The sequence below is a fragment of the Lactuca saligna genome, chromosome 5 (assembly GCF_052625555.1).
Source record: "Lactuca saligna cultivar CGN05327 chromosome 5, ASM5262555v1, whole genome shotgun sequence".
In the NCBI taxonomy this organism is placed as follows: Eukaryota; Viridiplantae; Streptophyta; class Magnoliopsida; order Asterales; family Asteraceae; genus Lactuca; species Lactuca saligna.
The window spans coordinates 219,439,621-219,457,376 of record NC_136421.1 but is presented as its reverse complement, the minus strand read 5'-3'; positions in this window follow the sequence as shown (position 1 = coordinate 219,457,376).

Here is a 17,756-nt window from a genome sequence, read left to right as displayed (position 1 = left end):
TTTTTCAATTTTTCGCTCCATAAGCTCTGGTTTTTTCCCAAACTTCACCAAAATCATTGGTAAACCTCAAGATGCTTATTTTTGACCAACTTCAATCCTAGAAACATCCAAACTTCAAGTAGAGATTATTTATTCACAATGCATTTATTTAACGTCTTTGCCAAGACTTAGTCCCGCTTTCTTCAACTTTCATAAATCAGAGTTTCCAATTTTACGTTGTCGAATTCTCCCATGTCAAAGCTTTCATAATATGGTTTTAAACAGTGCCCCTTCACTTTGAAGATCTGATTCGTTTCCAAATCTTGATTTCAACCGCACTATGATCAAAAACTTTTATAATAATAAAAGGTATGTGTCATCGAGATCGCAATTTTTCCGGGAATAGTTTTAAGCATGAATGATAAAGAAAGACTTTTTGACCCATAACAAAGTATTTTTGGGTAATGTGCTTGTCATGAAATGCTTTTTTCTTCTCTTTTTACCTTTTGAACCTTTTGATTATCTCCTTTTTGACCACTTTCATCATTGGAGGATTTAGTCTTCTATGAGCTTCTCTCCTAGGTTTATGATCATCTTCCATAAGAATCTTGTGTGTGCATACATTAGGGATTATCCCCTTGATATCCTCTTCTGTCCACCCCATGGCCTCTATATGATCTTTTAAATATTCAACCAATTGGTCTTCTTCAAAATCTTTCAATTCAAGTGGTTAGGTAAGGTTTTCAATTCAAGTGGTTAGGTAAGGTATTCAATTCAAGTGTGGGTGGGTGGATTATGGAATGGGAATCTTGTTTGGAGAATGAGATAATGCAACTTAAGAGACATCTTTCCTTGTTGACTTGCTTACTTCCAAAGTCTTCACAATCTTTTCAACGTCGGAGTCCAATGTAAACATCTCCAGTGTTTTCTTCAAACTCTTACAATCAAGTTTCATGTTGAGTATCATCTCCAAAATATCCGTATGAGACAAATGAAACACTTCTTGGGTTATTGGCTCAATTATATCAACCCGGTACAATGGAGAAATCCTGGTAGGGTACCTTATTGCTTCAAAGATGTTGAATTGAATGGTCTCTCCATCAAACTTCATAGTAATTTTCCCTTTATGGACATCAATGATCGTGTGGGTGGTATTCATGAAAGGTCTTCCAAGGAGGAATATAGATGATTTGGAAGGAGTCTTCTCTTCAAGATTAATGACATAAAAATCCGTGGGAAAATAAGTTTGATTAACTTGTACTAACATATCCTCCAACACTCATCTTGGAGACACACTTGACTTGTTTGCTAATTGAATGATTACTCCGGTTTCTTCCAAAGGTCCAAAATTGAGAGATTGAAAAATTTAATATGGCATCACATTGATCGAGGCTCCAAGATCCATCATGTCACTTTCGATATGCAAATCACTAATGGTACAAAGGATAGCAAATATTCTTGGATCCTTGCATTTGGCTGGTAACTTATTTTGGATAACCGCGGACACATTTGCATTGACTTGAATCTTTTCATTCGCCTTAAATTTCCTCTTGTTGTTGCATAAATCCTTGAGAAATTTGGCATATCTTGGAATTTGCTTTATAACATCCAGTAGTGGAATATGGATTTGGACCTTGCGGAAAGTCTCAAGAAACTCTTTTTCTTCCTCATTTTTCTTTGAGGGGCTTACCGGGAAGGAAAAGGTAGTGGTATGACCAACGACTTGATGATATTGTTGGAATATTCGGGCTGATCAATGTTTGTCACAACCAGTTCCTTTAGAGGAACTATAACCTTTGTAGGCTCAACAACAATAAATCTTCTTCTTCTCTTAAAAATCTTTTGGGGTTGCTTTCTCCGAGTGTTTTCTCATTTTTCAAGGAGATTGCACTCGTATTGGGATTTTTCTCGGTTTGAGATGGAATTTCACCCCTTTTCTTTATCTTGTTAAGAGCGGTGGCCAAGTCTCCAGTTTGTGCTTGAATATTGGAGAAGGTGTTCTTTGTCTCTTATTGAAATTGGATTTGACTTTGAGTAAGAGAAGTAACGAGTTCTTGAAGACTCATTTGATGATTACCACTTGATTGGCATTGTTATTGAGGTTGTTCGTAATTGGGTTGATTTAGAGGGCATAAGATGTTTATGGATATAGACATTTTTGGGAAGGATATTGTGGATATTAGGGTCTCATCATAAAATTTGGTGGGTTTTGCTTTGGTGGATATGGGTTGTTTGGATTATTCCTCCAATTTGAGTTGTATGTGTTTTGAAATACCATGGGTCTTGGTTGACCTTAAAATCCTCCCATGAGATTAACATCCTCATGTTCACTTCCAAGTGTGGGACGCTTATCCATATAATTCCCCGTCATTGCACAAATACCACACACCATCAATTGTTGACCACTTTCCACCACCATTTAACTTAACACATTAGTCAAATCCAATATCATTGATTCCAAGTGTTGCGTGTTGCTAATTCACCAACCACTTGTGTATAATTTCTCTTCATTTCATTTCAAGACCCAAAGTTTCATTGATTTTGAGAAATGTTACCAAAAAGTAATCTTATATTTTGAAGTGTCTTGTTGAAGATGTCACCACCACTTGAAGCATTAATCATCCTTCGATCTTTTTCATTCATACCATCATAAAATTGTTGAGGAAGTAGTTGTTTGGGTATGTTGCGTTGAGGAGATCTTGTACACAAGTTATTAAATCACTCCCAAAATCATGAAAAGTCTCATTCTCCCCTTGACTAATCCCCAAAATGTCACTTATTTGACTTGATATTCGGGAAGTGGGATAGAACTTACTATTGAAGGGTTTGAGTAACTATTCCCATATGTGAATAGATCCTGGTGGTAAGTTGAATAACCAATCTTTAGCTTTATCTTCCAAGGTGAGAGGGAAGGCGTTTAGATTTAAATCATCCAATATCACATGTTCGGGCAACATGCTAACACATATCATATGAAAGGACTTCAAATGGATTTGATGATCTTCTTTATCCAAACCATGGAGCTTGGTGATTTGATGTATGAAACTTGACTTCAATTCAATCCCTCGGTGATTTGCGGGATAGACAACACCAAGAGGTGTGTGAGTAACATTCTTCTCCATCATTGGGTATGAACCAAGAGAGGGATTCTGGTTTGGGTCCTTATCATCCAAACAAAGTGGCACACACGAGGAGTCAAGCGCGAAGATATTTGGATGCCAAAAAGGTATGTGATTCTTTTGTTGTATTTTTGGTTTTTATAGGGTAGATGTAATAGTGTGAAACCATAGATCCATTAAGGATTTTCCAAGATAGCGAATCCTTTGACCAAGTTGATGAAGAAGACTGTCACTTTTCATTGGAGGCCTGAGCAGTTGGCAACTTTTAAGACTTTGAGGCATAGATTTTGTGAGGCACCAATTCAGACCCTACCTGAGGGCGTTGAGGATTTTGTGGTATACTGTGATGTGTTAAGCATGGGGACATGGTACTCCTAAAGGTGTCACCTTGTAAAGGTGTCATCCGATTCTAGAAGAGGGGCAAGTTGGGCCCCAGATATATTGGTCGTTTTAGGGTTTTACCCCGAGTGGGAAGGGTTGCATATTGTTTAGATCTGCCTGAGGAGTTCAGTCAAATTCATAGCACTTTTCATGTCTCTTTGGACTAAGGATCTACTTAGCATTGGTCACGCCTTATGAGGCGAAACGGTTGAGTCAAAGACTTGGGGCAGATTTCATGATGAGATTTCAGGTCGAGTTTTCACTTGTGATTGAGTTTCAACAGTTGGCGAGAGAGTTTTAGGATATTTGCCAATCTACTGAGACAGTGGTGGAGATCACTGCTATGTTTCGTGATAGGGCGTTATTTGTTCTCTAGTATGCGGTGGACGATGAAATGAAGAAGATGAGATATCATGATATATTAAGGAGGGATATCGAACTGTATGTAAGCATATACAGACATAGGACACTAGATGATATGGTGGTGAGATCTAAGGAGAGGGAGATTGATTTGGGGATGTAAAAGAAGAGGAATTCGGACCAGGTTTAGAATTCAACGGATGTGTCTCGACTAGCAGGAGCTGAAAAATATAACAATGCAGAACTGTTATCTACTCCCGAGGATCGACAATTTATTTAACCAGCTTCAGGGTGCATCTTGGTTTTCCAAGATTGATCTGCTTTTAGAATATCACTAGATAAGGGTCGGAGAGGAGGATATATAGAAAATAGCCTTCTAGACTCGTTATGGTCATTACACATTTGTGGTGATGCCCTTCGGGCTCATGAATGCTCTGGCCGCATTCATGGATCTCATTAATCGCATATGCAGACGTATGATGGATCGGTGTATGATTGTGTTTATTGATGACATCTTGGTCTATTCCAAGACTCAATAGCAGCACGAGGAGCATCCGAGAGAGGTATTAGAGAATTTGAGGCGTGAGAGGTTGTATGTGAAGTTCTCCAAGTGTGAGTTCTGGTTGCGTGAGGTGCAGTTTCTGGGCACCTTATCAACCAGAACAATATTATGGTTGATGCGTCCAAGGTTGAGGTGGTGATGAGGTGGAAGGTTACGAGGTCTCCATCCAAGATTCAGAGTTTCCTGGGATTGGTGGGTTACTATCATAGATTCATTGAGGATATTCCATGATAGTGGTTCCTTTGACCCGATTGATGAAGAAGACCGTCACTTTACGTTGGAGGCATGAGCAGTTGGCTGCTTTTGAGACTCTGAGATAGAGATTTTGTGAGTCACCAATTCTGACCCTGCCTGAGGGCGTTGAGGATTTTTTGGTATACTATGATGTGTCAATCACCGATCTTGGTGCAATGCTGATGCAGCAGTGTCATGTGATCGCTTACTCTTCGAGGCAATAGAAGCCTCGTGAGGAAAATTATCCTACATATGATCTAGAGTTGGGGGTTGTGGTTTTTGCTCTAAAGATTTGGCGACATTACCTCTTGTTGGGTGACAACAAAAAAATTTAAGCACTTCATAGAAAAAACAAAACAAACTTTGGTGACCTTGCGGATATTAAATTTCTTAAAAAAAATCAAGTGAACACAATATTTAACATGGTTCACTCAAAGTGACCTACATCCACGGTAAAACAAGAGAGAGGATTGTATTAACTTCCAAGAGCAAAATTCAATCACAAATAAAGGTTACACCTCACTTGATCTCTCAAAACAAAAGAATCTCTCTTGCTTACTAACTGCTCCAAAGGAGTGCTCTCAACCTCACAGTGATTACTCACTTGAAATTTATGCACACTTCATAATGATGGAGATATGATTCAATTTATACTTGAGGAATCATACCAAAAAGCCTAATAGGAGAAGCCCATTGGCCTATAGGCCCATGAATAAGGACAACCAATCATAATCCGCCATGCAACATCTTTTGGAAGATTCTTGAGCATCATCATCTTCTTCGCATACATGGATAAACATGGCACAACAAGGGAATCAATATGGCGTATCATGTTCCAAGATGGCGTAACAGCTTGTTCATGGTGCAACAACAACCCTAGATGGCACAAGAGGGATATAAATGGTGCAAGAGCCTCAAATATGGTGCAAAAACATCAATCTTGGAGTAAAAACATCATAATGGAGCAACAGGCACATGCATGGCGCAATAAGAAGCATCATGGCGCAAGAGGAGAACTAGATGGCACAAGAAAGAGTGTCGTGGCGCAAGATCATCCCTATTTTCTCAACCTTTTATCAAATGGCGCAATAAGGACCCCTTGTTGATCCATATCCCTCCCAAGTGCTCCAAACCTCTTATAAGTGCTACAAACCTCTTCCAGGTGCTCCAAACCCACTTGTACATGATCCATTACTTTAGCACTTGATCTGTTCCTTTGTCTGATGATCCACTCTTTTCTCAGAAGATCCTTTCTTTTGTCACATGCTCTAAGAACCTCAAGTGCTCCATTGAGTCCTGAGTGCTCCAAATACTTCATTAACATGATCCAAAAGCTCAATGTTGGACAAGACTTCATACCTCAAAAATCTCCCACTTGAAGGCTTGAACAACTTCAATAGCCATTTAATGTCATCATCATTCTTCTCAATCTCTCTCCCTCTCTATGCCAACCTCCATCCTCAAAATCTAGGAAGGGCAGCTGAATTCATGTGTGGCTTCAACTTTTTAGTGGTAAACACCTTAGTACATTCATCTGTTGACTTCCCCTTACGAAGGACTTTCTTCAGCTTAGTAGCCCATTGGTTCATTGTCTTGAACTCTCTAGCTAGCTGCATCTTATGCTCATTAATATTATATGTGTTGGAACAAGTAATCAACACGACATCAACATTTAATACGAGGATGATGGATCAGGAGCTTAACTTCTTCAAGTAATAAACGTGATCTACCTCACATCTTCTGAACCCACTCTTCTTCATGAAGTTATCAAACTTTAAGTACCATTGCTTAGATGTTTGCTTCATGCCATATAGGGTTTCTTTCTTCTTAAACACCAGCTTTTTCTTACCATTTGTCAGAGCACTTTCTAGCTGTGCCTTCAAGATGTCTCCTTCCAAGTTATCATAAAGGAGATCAGATGTATTCACATCTAGGTGCTCTAGATGGAGATTTTCAGAGTCCACTGCATTTAACATAGAAGTAATTGTAGTCATCTTTGCAATTGGAAAATCATCCTCTCCCTTCTGTTGTAATCCCTTGACTACCAATCTTCTATTGCAACTTTTACTACCATCTTTATCATCCTTAACTTGAAACATCTTACTATTATGCAGTCCACTCAACTTGTCATCTATAGCATTCTCCCACTGTATGGAGTTTATCCTCAAGGCCTCTAGTTTTGACCCATTCTCACACATCAACATGTCATTGGTTTATGCAGAATACCTCACTGGAGTACTTTTCTTCATGGTCCTCTAGATAATAGGTGGTTTGAACTTTAGAACACCTACATGTCCACCCTTATAACCATTATCACCAGAGCTCTTACTATTTCCAGGTTTATTAGAGCTCCCGTTTCTTATTGAACCTCTCCCTATCCTTTGACCAAAGATAGGTTTTTCATGATTCTGGGATCCTCCCATTGAATAATCTGAAGTTGGACTGTAAACACCAGAATAAACTAAACCCACTTCCCAAACTTAGGCGGATTTCCTATATTTGCAAAACTAACTTTCTTCTGTCTACCAATAGAAAAAGGATTAGAAACATTTGTCACATTCTTTGAATTTGACATCCTCCCATTGGATACATGTTTCTTTATTCCCTCCTCACTCATATGAACAATTTTTTGTGGCATAGAGTGGATGTTCCAACTCTTTCAATAGTGATTGCTTCCTCTTCATAAACCTCCACCATATATAGTATACCATGTTTCTGACCATTAGCAATTATCAAGTTTCCCTTCTTCACTTTCCACTTGTGATCTCTAACTGTAACATGATAACCTTCATTATCAAGTTGTCCAACTGATATCAACATTCTTTTCAAGTTTGGAATGAACTTGTAATTCTTCAAAGTCCACTTCGTACCCAAAGTAATCTTGAGGACCACATCCCTAACACCTATAATATCAAGTCTCTTGTTGTCTGCTAGTATGACTCCCTTGCTACCACCTGAAATTCTGCATCACATCTTTGGAATGACTAGGATGGAATGACGCACCAGAATCCACTATCCATGATTCAATTGAGTTTTCGAATGCATAGATAAGATCATCTCCTTCAGAGTTTGATGCAATTTCATCTCATTCTTTCCTTTTTCTGCAAGAGGCTTTGGACATTGATTCCTGAAATGACCCTTTTCTTTGCAGTTCCAACACGTGATGTCCTTCCTGGTTTTCGATACTACTCTCTTCCTCAACATTATCTTCCTTTACCCCTACTCCCTCTACTGGATTTCCTTCCTCTTTCCTCAGTACTAAGAAGAGTATTAGAGGATTCTCCATCACTTCGTCTGCACACATCCTCACCAAGGATAAATTGTGTATGCCTTCGAATGTCAGCTTGGCACCTTCAGCTGAGCTGCTAACTAATGTTACTGTTCCTGATAAACTTTCGGGTAATGATGATAATAGTAGCAGTGCTTGGACTTCGTCTTCAAATTTAATCTCAACTGATGTGACCCTTGACAAGATTGAATTAAATTCATTGACATGATCAGTTAGTGAGCCACCTTCCATCATCTTCAGATTTACCAATTGTCGCATCAAATGAAACTTGTTTGCTGCTGAAGGTTTTTCATACATGTTAGATAGTGCCTTGATCAACGCATGAGTATCCTTCACATTGAAAATGTTATATGCTACATTTTTTTCCAAGGATAATCTCACCACACCAAGTGCCTTCCGATATAACAATTCCCAATCCTCCTACTTCATTTCTTCAGGTTTACTTTTAGACAATGGTTCATGTAAATTCTTCTCGTAGAGCTAGTATTCAATTTGCGTTTACTAGAAACTGAAATCATTCCCATTGAATTTTTTGATTTTAACTCTCCCATCTTTAGCCATAGCTATGATACCAGTTTGTTGGGTGACAACAAAACAAGTTAAGCACTTCAGATAAAAAAAAAAACTTCGGTGACCTTGTGGAAATAAAACTTATGAAAAAAAATCAAATGAACACAATATTTAACATGGTTCGGTTAAGGTGACATACATCCATAAGCGAACGAGAGAGAGAGAGAGAGAGAGAGAGAGAGAGAGAGAGGATTTTATTAACATCCAAGAACAAGTACAATCACACACAAAGGCTACACCTTACTTGAGATCTAGAAACAAAAGAATCTCTCTTGCTTGCAAACTGCTCCAAAGGAGTGATCTCAACCTCGCAGTGATTACTCTCTTGAAATTTTTGCACACTTCATAATGATGGATATATGAGTCTATTTATATTTGAGGGATCCTGCCAAAAACTCTAATGGGCCAAGCCCATTAACCCATAGGCCCATGAATAGTGACATACAATCATAATTCGCCATGCATTATCTTCTAGAACATTCTTGATCATCATCATCTTCTATACACACTTGGATCAATATGGCACAATAAAGGAATCAATATGGCACATCATGTACCAAGGTGGTCCATGATGGCACAATAGCTTTTCCATGGCGCAACGGCAACCCTAGATGGCGCAATAGGGATATATATTACATAAGAGCATCAAGTATGGCACATAAACATCAATCTTTTAGCAACAACATCACCATGGAGCAACAAACACATGCATGGAACAACAAGAAGCATCATGGTACAAGAGGAGAACAAGATGGCACAAGAGGGAGTGCCATGGTGCAAGAGCATCCCTCTTGGCCCATCCCTTTATAAAATGGTGCAAAAAGGACCCCTTGTTACTCCATGTCCCTCCTAAGTGCTGCAAACCTCTTCCAACTTCTCTAAACCTCTTCCAGGAGCGCCAAACTCCTTTATACATGATCCATTCCTTTGGCACTTGATCCATTACTTTGTCTGATGATCCATTCCTTTATCAAAAGACCGTTCCTTTGTCACATGCTCCAAGAACCTCAAGCGGTCTATTGAGTTCAAAGTGCTCTAAATACTTCATGAACATGATCCAAAGCTCAATGTTGGACAAGACTCCATACATCAACACCTCTATGAGGTCTATTATACTATCTTCACGGATCAAAAGAGTTAGAGGTATCTGATGGATCTGCCGAATCTGAACATGAGGCAATGCATATTGTTGGATGTGGTGAAGGATTATGATTATGAGATCCTTTATCACCCGAGGAAGGCCAACATGGTGACCACTGCTCTTAGTTGCAAGGTAGCTACTACCTTGATCAAAGATGTATGTTTGAGGATGACTGTGATCACCCCACTTTTAGAGCAGATTCGAGAGGCTCAGGTTGAGGCCATGAAAGAAGAACACTGAGAGAGTGAGTGTATAGTAGGTCAGGTGGCTTCCTTTGATTATGATAGTTAGGCATTATTAATCCTTCATCGGAGGGTTTGTCTCCCATATTGGGGTGGTGTGCATCAGGTTTTGATGGAGGGGGCATACAAGTCGAGGTTCTTTATTCATCCGGGAGCGAAAAAAAATGTATAGAGATCTCCGAATTGAGTATTGGTGGCCACGAATGAAGGGAGACCCGACCTTGTATGTGGAGAGGTACTTGACTTACAGGAGAGTTAAAGCCAAGCATCAGCGACCTCATGAAAAAATGGTGTTGCTGGGTGTTCCCATTTGGAAATGGGAAGATATTACATTAGATTTTATCATGAAGTTACCTCGGATGGAACGCGGAGTAGATTCGATATGGATAATCATGGATTGATAGACCAAAAATGTACATTTTATCAAGATCCCGGAGAGTATTTGAGCTGAGAATCTGACCAACATCTACATTCGGGAGGTCGTGGCACGACATGGGTTGCCGATTTTGGTGGTTTCTAATAGGGATGTTCAATTTACTTCCAGATTGTATAAGAGATTTCATGAGGAGTTTGGTACCCATCTGCATTTCAGCACAACTTTCCACCCCCAGACGGATGGATAAAGTAAGTGGATTATCCAAACATTGGAGGATATGCTACGGGCTTGTGTGTTGGATTTTGGTTGGAGTTGAGATACATATCTTCATTTGGCGTAATTTTCATACAAAAATAGTTATCATGCTATCATTGATCAACTTCCTGTTAAGAAGCTCTATGTGAGGAAGTAAAAGACCCCGATAAGTTGGGGTGAGGTCGGTCAGCAGGATATAGGGAGTACGGAGGTAGTACTCCAGATTACAAAATTAATCCAGCAAGTATGCGACAGACTTCAGACAACAAAGAGCCAATATAAGAGTTATATAGATAGATTTTTGTCAAAGATAGAGTTCCAGGTTGGGGACATGGTGTTGGATAAGGTGTCTAAGTCCATAACTATATTTGGTGTGTACTTGACCCGATTTAGCATGGTCCATTTGGGTTGCATGGCATCGTAACAATTGGATAGAAAAAATGAGAAAAGGGACACTTATGATTTGTTAATACATTATAAGCTCTAATATATTAATATGAAATCATATTATTTAATTAGTATTGATCAAGAATTAATTTGCAATTAATTCTGTGATCAAAAGAGGCTAATTAAATATATGGGGATTGATTTGGTAAATCATTCATTCTTATATAGTGGGCTTATGATCCATGATTCATTAGATTAGGCTAGAACCCATAGGGTGCTCCATGGAGGTTAAAACCTATGGATCATGGAGGAAATGAAAAGTCATGCACATTAGGGTTCACATGGTGTAACCCTACATGTGGCACACTATACAAAGAGCTCCATGGCAAGCAAAATCGGCACTAAGACATAAGGGTGAGGGCTAGCCGAATTTTGTGCACAAGTGTTCTTCTCTCAAGTTATTCCAAGAGTTTTGGCGTTATGTGAAGCATTTGAGGCATTACATTTGGGGTGCTAGGCTCACAAGGTCTTAAGGAATCCAAGCTACAAGAAAGGTAGGTCATTCCACTAATTTTTCTTAATACATACACCCCATTATATGCTAGTTAGGATGAAAGCCTTGGAAAATGAAAGTTTACATGTATAATAGAGAAAATATAGATCTAAGGTTTCTAGGGTTGCATGTATACCATAGGAGTGTGAGAATGCTCAAAACCCATCAGTAGTATCAGAGCCTAGGCTTGTTTTAAATTATACCTGATGCAAACTGCTTAAAAATCAATATTTCTGCTCACTGTTCAGTGAACTCATGGAGTCGATGGGGGGAATCGATGAGTCTCTGTGAAATCTCATCCAACTCATCGAGTTGGTTCATGCACTCGACGAGTCGAAGGCCCTGAGTGCAGAATTTCGAGTTTTATTGCATGAATTAGACTAGAATCATTACTCTAAACTGTTTTTAGATTATTAAACCTATTTTTGATATGGTAATGATTGTGCTTGTCCAAATTCAATGATAACTATCAAAGTTTCAAGTTTTATATTAAGTTCATGTGATACTTGAAAATTGTTGAGTTGAATTATGCATGCTTATGAGTTTGTTAGATCATAGAAATTATTTGACATGCTTTTTAGTGTAATTGTTGATCTAAATGCTTTTTAATTGACTTCATAACTTGTCCTCAAGTTATGGAATTCCAAAATTCTTTTCCATTAAAATCATTAAAACTCCTAAGTTATAGAAATGAAAGGTTTTGAATAGTTTCAAAACTTGCACTCAAGTTTTGGAATTTTAAAGTTACATTAGAAAACTTTAATTCCAAGCTCTAGAATTTTAAAACTTTAATTCAACCATTATATTATTATAGTATTATAAGTTAATTATATATATATATATATATATATATATATATATATATATATATATATATATATATATATAGATCAAGTCAGTCTTACCGTTAGTAGGCCTCATTCACGACGTCGGTCTATAGGGGGGGGGTATAAGGTTGTTGCCAATAAAATGGCAGTTTAATGGGTGTCCACTCTCACCCACCACTTCCTTGACTGGTGGAGGGTCGTTAGCCGAACGGGTAGGACAAAGACTATAATTTTCATTAAAAGTGTAACGATAAACATAAAGTAACTAAACCTTTTATAAATTCCCAATCTTAGTTACTTTAGGAAAATGTGAAATTGATCCTAACATATAAAATTACACTTTGCACCTTGCTAAAGTTGTTAGTGGAGCGTGTGTGGTTAACCGGCACACTAACTTGGAATTAACAAGGATAGCAAAGGGTGGCTTAAGGTTTATCATGGATCGGTGGAGCATGTGTGGTTAACCGAGACATCGATTAGGTGATAAAATTAAGAGTACCAAGTTACTTTGCATGGTTATTCACACCTTATTTGTGATCCTCGGTATCCCAGTCACAAACTTGAAGGGCATAATCGAGATTTAAACGTGTCATTGAATTGTTCAATGAATCTCAAAACATCTAGGAGTTTCAATCCAATTAAAACCTAATAATCTATTTCGTTTTTCATGGTGGAAATTTGAAACATCCCAAAAATACAAGCCAAAAATTTCGTTTTGAAAATAATATAGAAACTATAATCATCCATACTCCATAAGAAAACCAAGTGGCATGTATCTCAAAATATCATGAAAATATTGTCCTAAAAACAAATGATATAATATCAGAGTCTAAAAAACATCCCAGGCTAAACACTGTGGTGTGTGTCATGCGATCACCCCAAGCTCTTCCCCTTGCTACCGGAAGTACCTGAAACCAAAACTGAAAACTGTAAGCACGAAGCTTAGTGAACTCCCCCAAACTACCATATACCATACAATAGCACATATAACAAATACTGGGCCTTGCCCACTGCATCGGGCCCCTCCCGGCATCGAACCGAAGTCAAGAATAATTTGGGTCGTGCCCACTGCATCGGGCCCCGCCCGGCATCGGACCGAAGTCTGTAATAAACTGAACATAACATAAACATAAACATATAAAATATTCACATAAACTGCATTGGGCTTGCCCGGCATCGGACCAGAGTCCGGAACATATAACACATAACATAAACATGCATGAATCACAAAGACATCAAACATACATAACTACTTCTCAGGACCACCCCAACATCGGACCGAAGTTCGGAAACATATAAACTGCATTGGGCTAACCCCGCCATACTACAAATATATAAATGGCCCAACATTGGTGCCTTAGACTCGTTCCTACTAGAGGAAAACTCACCTCGTAAAGATGACTGTCTGCTGAAAACCCAAATGAGAAATCCTTGCCTACTGTTCCGGTGACTCCTTGGCTATGAATTCCATAAGGACACTTAGTCGAAAACTGATAACTATTCTTTGGGTAAAATGACCATTTTACCCCTAGCCAAAGTCAACATCCTGGTCAAATTCAACCCCCAGTTGACTTGACTCGTCGAGTTGGTCCACTAACTCATCAAGTCCCTATACTTTCAAAATGACACCACCCCGACTCTACTTGTCGAGCCTAGAAAGTACTCGACGAGTTCTCCTTCAACCATAGCATCGATACTATCTTCAATCGACTCGCCGAGTTCATCTTCATAACGTGAATGTGTCTAGTCTGTGACTCGCCGAGTTATATGAACAACTCGTCAAGTCGATCTTCATGGGTTGGGAGTTGCCTTGGGATCGTCGATTTTGCTCATACACTCGCTGAGTCCCCTGATATCCAGGTCCCTAGTTACATCCATTTTGTTGAGTCCCCTTCTAGACTCAACCAGATTCCTCAAAACAACAAAGGTTGGGGAACCATTCCCCGACTCGTCGAGTCCCAATAATAACTCACCGAGTCCCCTAAAGTCCTTATCCATAAACTCTATTTTTGTGGAGCTCATCTCATCCAAAGGGTAGATATGGCCTCTTAGGGTTGATATAACACATAAAGTTAAGAACTTTACGTCCATGCATAGGTCCTTCAGCTTAAAAGACCCAAAAATGAGGTCTACAAGATGCATGGGGCTACCATGGCCATAAGATTTGCATCTTTATGCCATGTAACCATCCCTAGAACCTAGATATGAGATATGAACCACTTGGGATGTCCCAACACCAAGGACCAAGGTTTTTGATCCAAAACCTTCTTGATATGGGGAAAATAGATCTAAGAGAAAAAGACCAAGTTGGAAGCTTGATTACCAGAAAATATGGCAAATGGGGTGTAGTTCATGGATCTACTCCTTCTCCCTTGAGTCTTCAATCTTCCACTTCTTCCACTAGCTTCAAGATACACCAAATAACACTCAAAATAACCAATAATGCTCAAGTTCACTTATGGAGGATTAGGGTTTCGGGATTAATGCTCTGGAAGTGATGGAGGCTGGAATAGAGTTCTATAACATTGCTTAAATATGGTGCAAACCCTAAATATTAGGGTTTCATCCAGCCCAGCCTACTCGCCGAGTCTGGGACTAGACTCGTCGAGTAGCCTCATTAAAACCCACACTTTGTCTGGCCTCTACTCGACAAGTTAGGGCTACCAACTCATCGAGTAGCTCCTATAAAATGAACATTTAATGAATTAAATACGTACAAGGAACAGGGCGTTACAAAATTGGTAAATCGTCATTTACCTACCTTCAAATATATTCTAGCTTGGATTACGGCATCCCTCTTCCAAGTTATAAAATATTGTGTTGGGTCCTAGCCTTAATATTTCATTTGGGTGCCTTATTAAGGATTATATATCTAATATAAACTTGTCTCTCTTCCTTTTTCAGATTTCTTCCAACAAATTTACTTCTGGATCAAACCCTACTAGCTCCTTCTCTCTCATGAACCTCTGTGGGAGAGTCATCTTTGATGGAACTAATTTCAATTATTCGATCAGGAACATAAGGATGGTCACTCGTTATGAGGACAATGAATATGTCCTCGACAAGGAGCTTTAGGTCATCGATGATTCGTCTGCTACTCCCGAGGAGATTGTTGAGTATACTAGCCATGAGAAGGACGCCACTAAGGTGTCTTGTATCATGTTGGCTACCATGATAGTAGCACTCCAGAAATCCTATGAAGATTTCTACCCTTATGAGATGCACCTTGACCTTATGGAAAGATACCATCAGAGTGCTCATTAGGAAAGGTATGAAATCATCACCTCCATGATAACAACAAAAAAGAAGGATGGAGAGTCTATCATGGGTCACCTGCAGAAAATGCAAAGATTCGTGGACCAGTTCCATAAGATGAATGTTAAATTTGATGAGGAGTTAGCAATAGACATTATTCTACACTCCTTACCCTCTTGGTATGATCAGTTTCACATGACTTATCATATGAACAAAGAGGAAGTCACGCTTAGAAAACTTCAACGACATTTGACGACTGCTAAAAGCAGTCTCAAAGGTAAGAATATTGTTCCTGCTCCTACTACCACCCCTATCCTGGCAATCGGGCAAGGTAAAGGGAAGAAAAGGAGAACCCCTTCGAAGGGTACCAAGGGAAAGTCTCTTGATGGCTCCTTTTCGAGTGGAACCCAAGGTGGTAGTGCCACTCCCTCTTCCAACCCGAAGGATGCACAATGCTCCTACTATCAAGAAAAGGGGCACTAGAAGCAAAGCTTCCCCAAGTACTTGCAGGATGTTAAGGATGGGAAAGTTAAACCCACCCATGCAGATATTTACACTATATTATCTAATAACTCACCACATACTAATTCTTGGGGTCTTGATACAGGGTGTGGAATTCACATTTGTTCTAATTTGCAAGGCCTAAAAAGAAGTGAGGATGTGGAGCATGAGAAGATAAACTTGATCATGGGAAATAGGAAAGCTTCACATGTCACCAAGATTGGAGTTTATTCTTTATTGCTTAGTAGTGGGTTAATATTAGATTTGAATAAATGTTGTTACTCGTCTAAAATGGCGAGAAATATTATTTCTTTTCATGGTTTGTACAAACAAGGATTTACTTTTTCATTTGATAATGAATGTGGTGGTATTAATGCTTTTTATAATGGTGTTTTTTAGCATTACCTTGTGATGGTGTATATGAAACTGTGTCGTTTGTAGACAACTTAGGAAATAATGTATTGCATATTGATTCTTCCACTAGTTTAGATAAGGCATCCTCGTGGCATTATCGTCTTGGACATGTCAACAAGAAGCGCATAGGCCAACTCCAAAAGGTTGGAGTCTTGGAGTCATTTGACTTAAAGTCAGATGATTGTTGTGAATCTTGTTTACTTGGAAAAATGACTAAGTCACCCTTCATTGGTACTTGTGCTAGGGGTGAAGTTTTATTGGACCTCATACACATATATGTGTGTGGACCCTTCAAAACCGCCACAAGGGATGCTAACCGCTTCTATGTGACTTTTATTGATGATTACAGTAGATATGGTTATGTCTACTTAATCAAGCATAATTCAGAAACCTTTGAGAAATTCAAAGAGTTTAAACAAGAACTGGAGAATCAGTTGGGCAGGATGATAAAGATACTTTGATCCGATCAGGGTGGTGAGTATCTTAGTATCGAGTTCCTTGAATATCTTAAGGAATGTGGAATTGATTCACAACTAACACCTCCTAAGACACCACAACTGAATGATGTGGCTAAGAGGCACAATCGAACCTTTTTAGATGTGGTTTGTTCCATGATAAGTCGAGCTTCATTGCCAATCTCATTCTGGGGGTATGCCTTAGAGACTGTCACCCATATCCTTAATCTAGTCCCTACCAAAAAGGTTTCCAAAACACCTCACGAGACGTGGAGTAGGAAAGTTCCCACTTTAGACCAAATCAAGATTTGGGGTTGTGAGGATTTCCTGAGGCTCGAGACTCACGACAAGCTCAAACCTCGAAGTGAGCGGTGTATTTTCATCGGCTACCCACATAAATCCTTTGGTTATCTCTTCTACAAACTGAGTGACAATGTTGTCTTCATGGAGAGGAGAGGAGTATTTCATGAGAGAGAGTTCATAATCTAAAGAAACAGTGGGAGGCAAATTAATCTTGAAGTAATTCAAGAGTCAAGCGATGATGGAACCTCAAACACTAGCAATCAACTTGAGGAGGAAATTCCTATTGAGCCGATTGATGAGTTCTTACCTCTGAGGCGTTCCACAAGAGTTAGGAAAACACCTGATTATTATTATGGTTTCCATATTACTACAGAAAGTGACTACTTCAAACCATACAAGGATTTTTGCATTTTACACACCTGATCCATTCCCTTATTTTCTTCAAACCCTGGCAGGAAGTTTCATGTATATGTCTTCTTCTAGTGTTCCATTGAGGAATGCATTCTTTATGTCCAATTGGTGTAGTTCCCAATCTAGATTAGATACAAGAGAG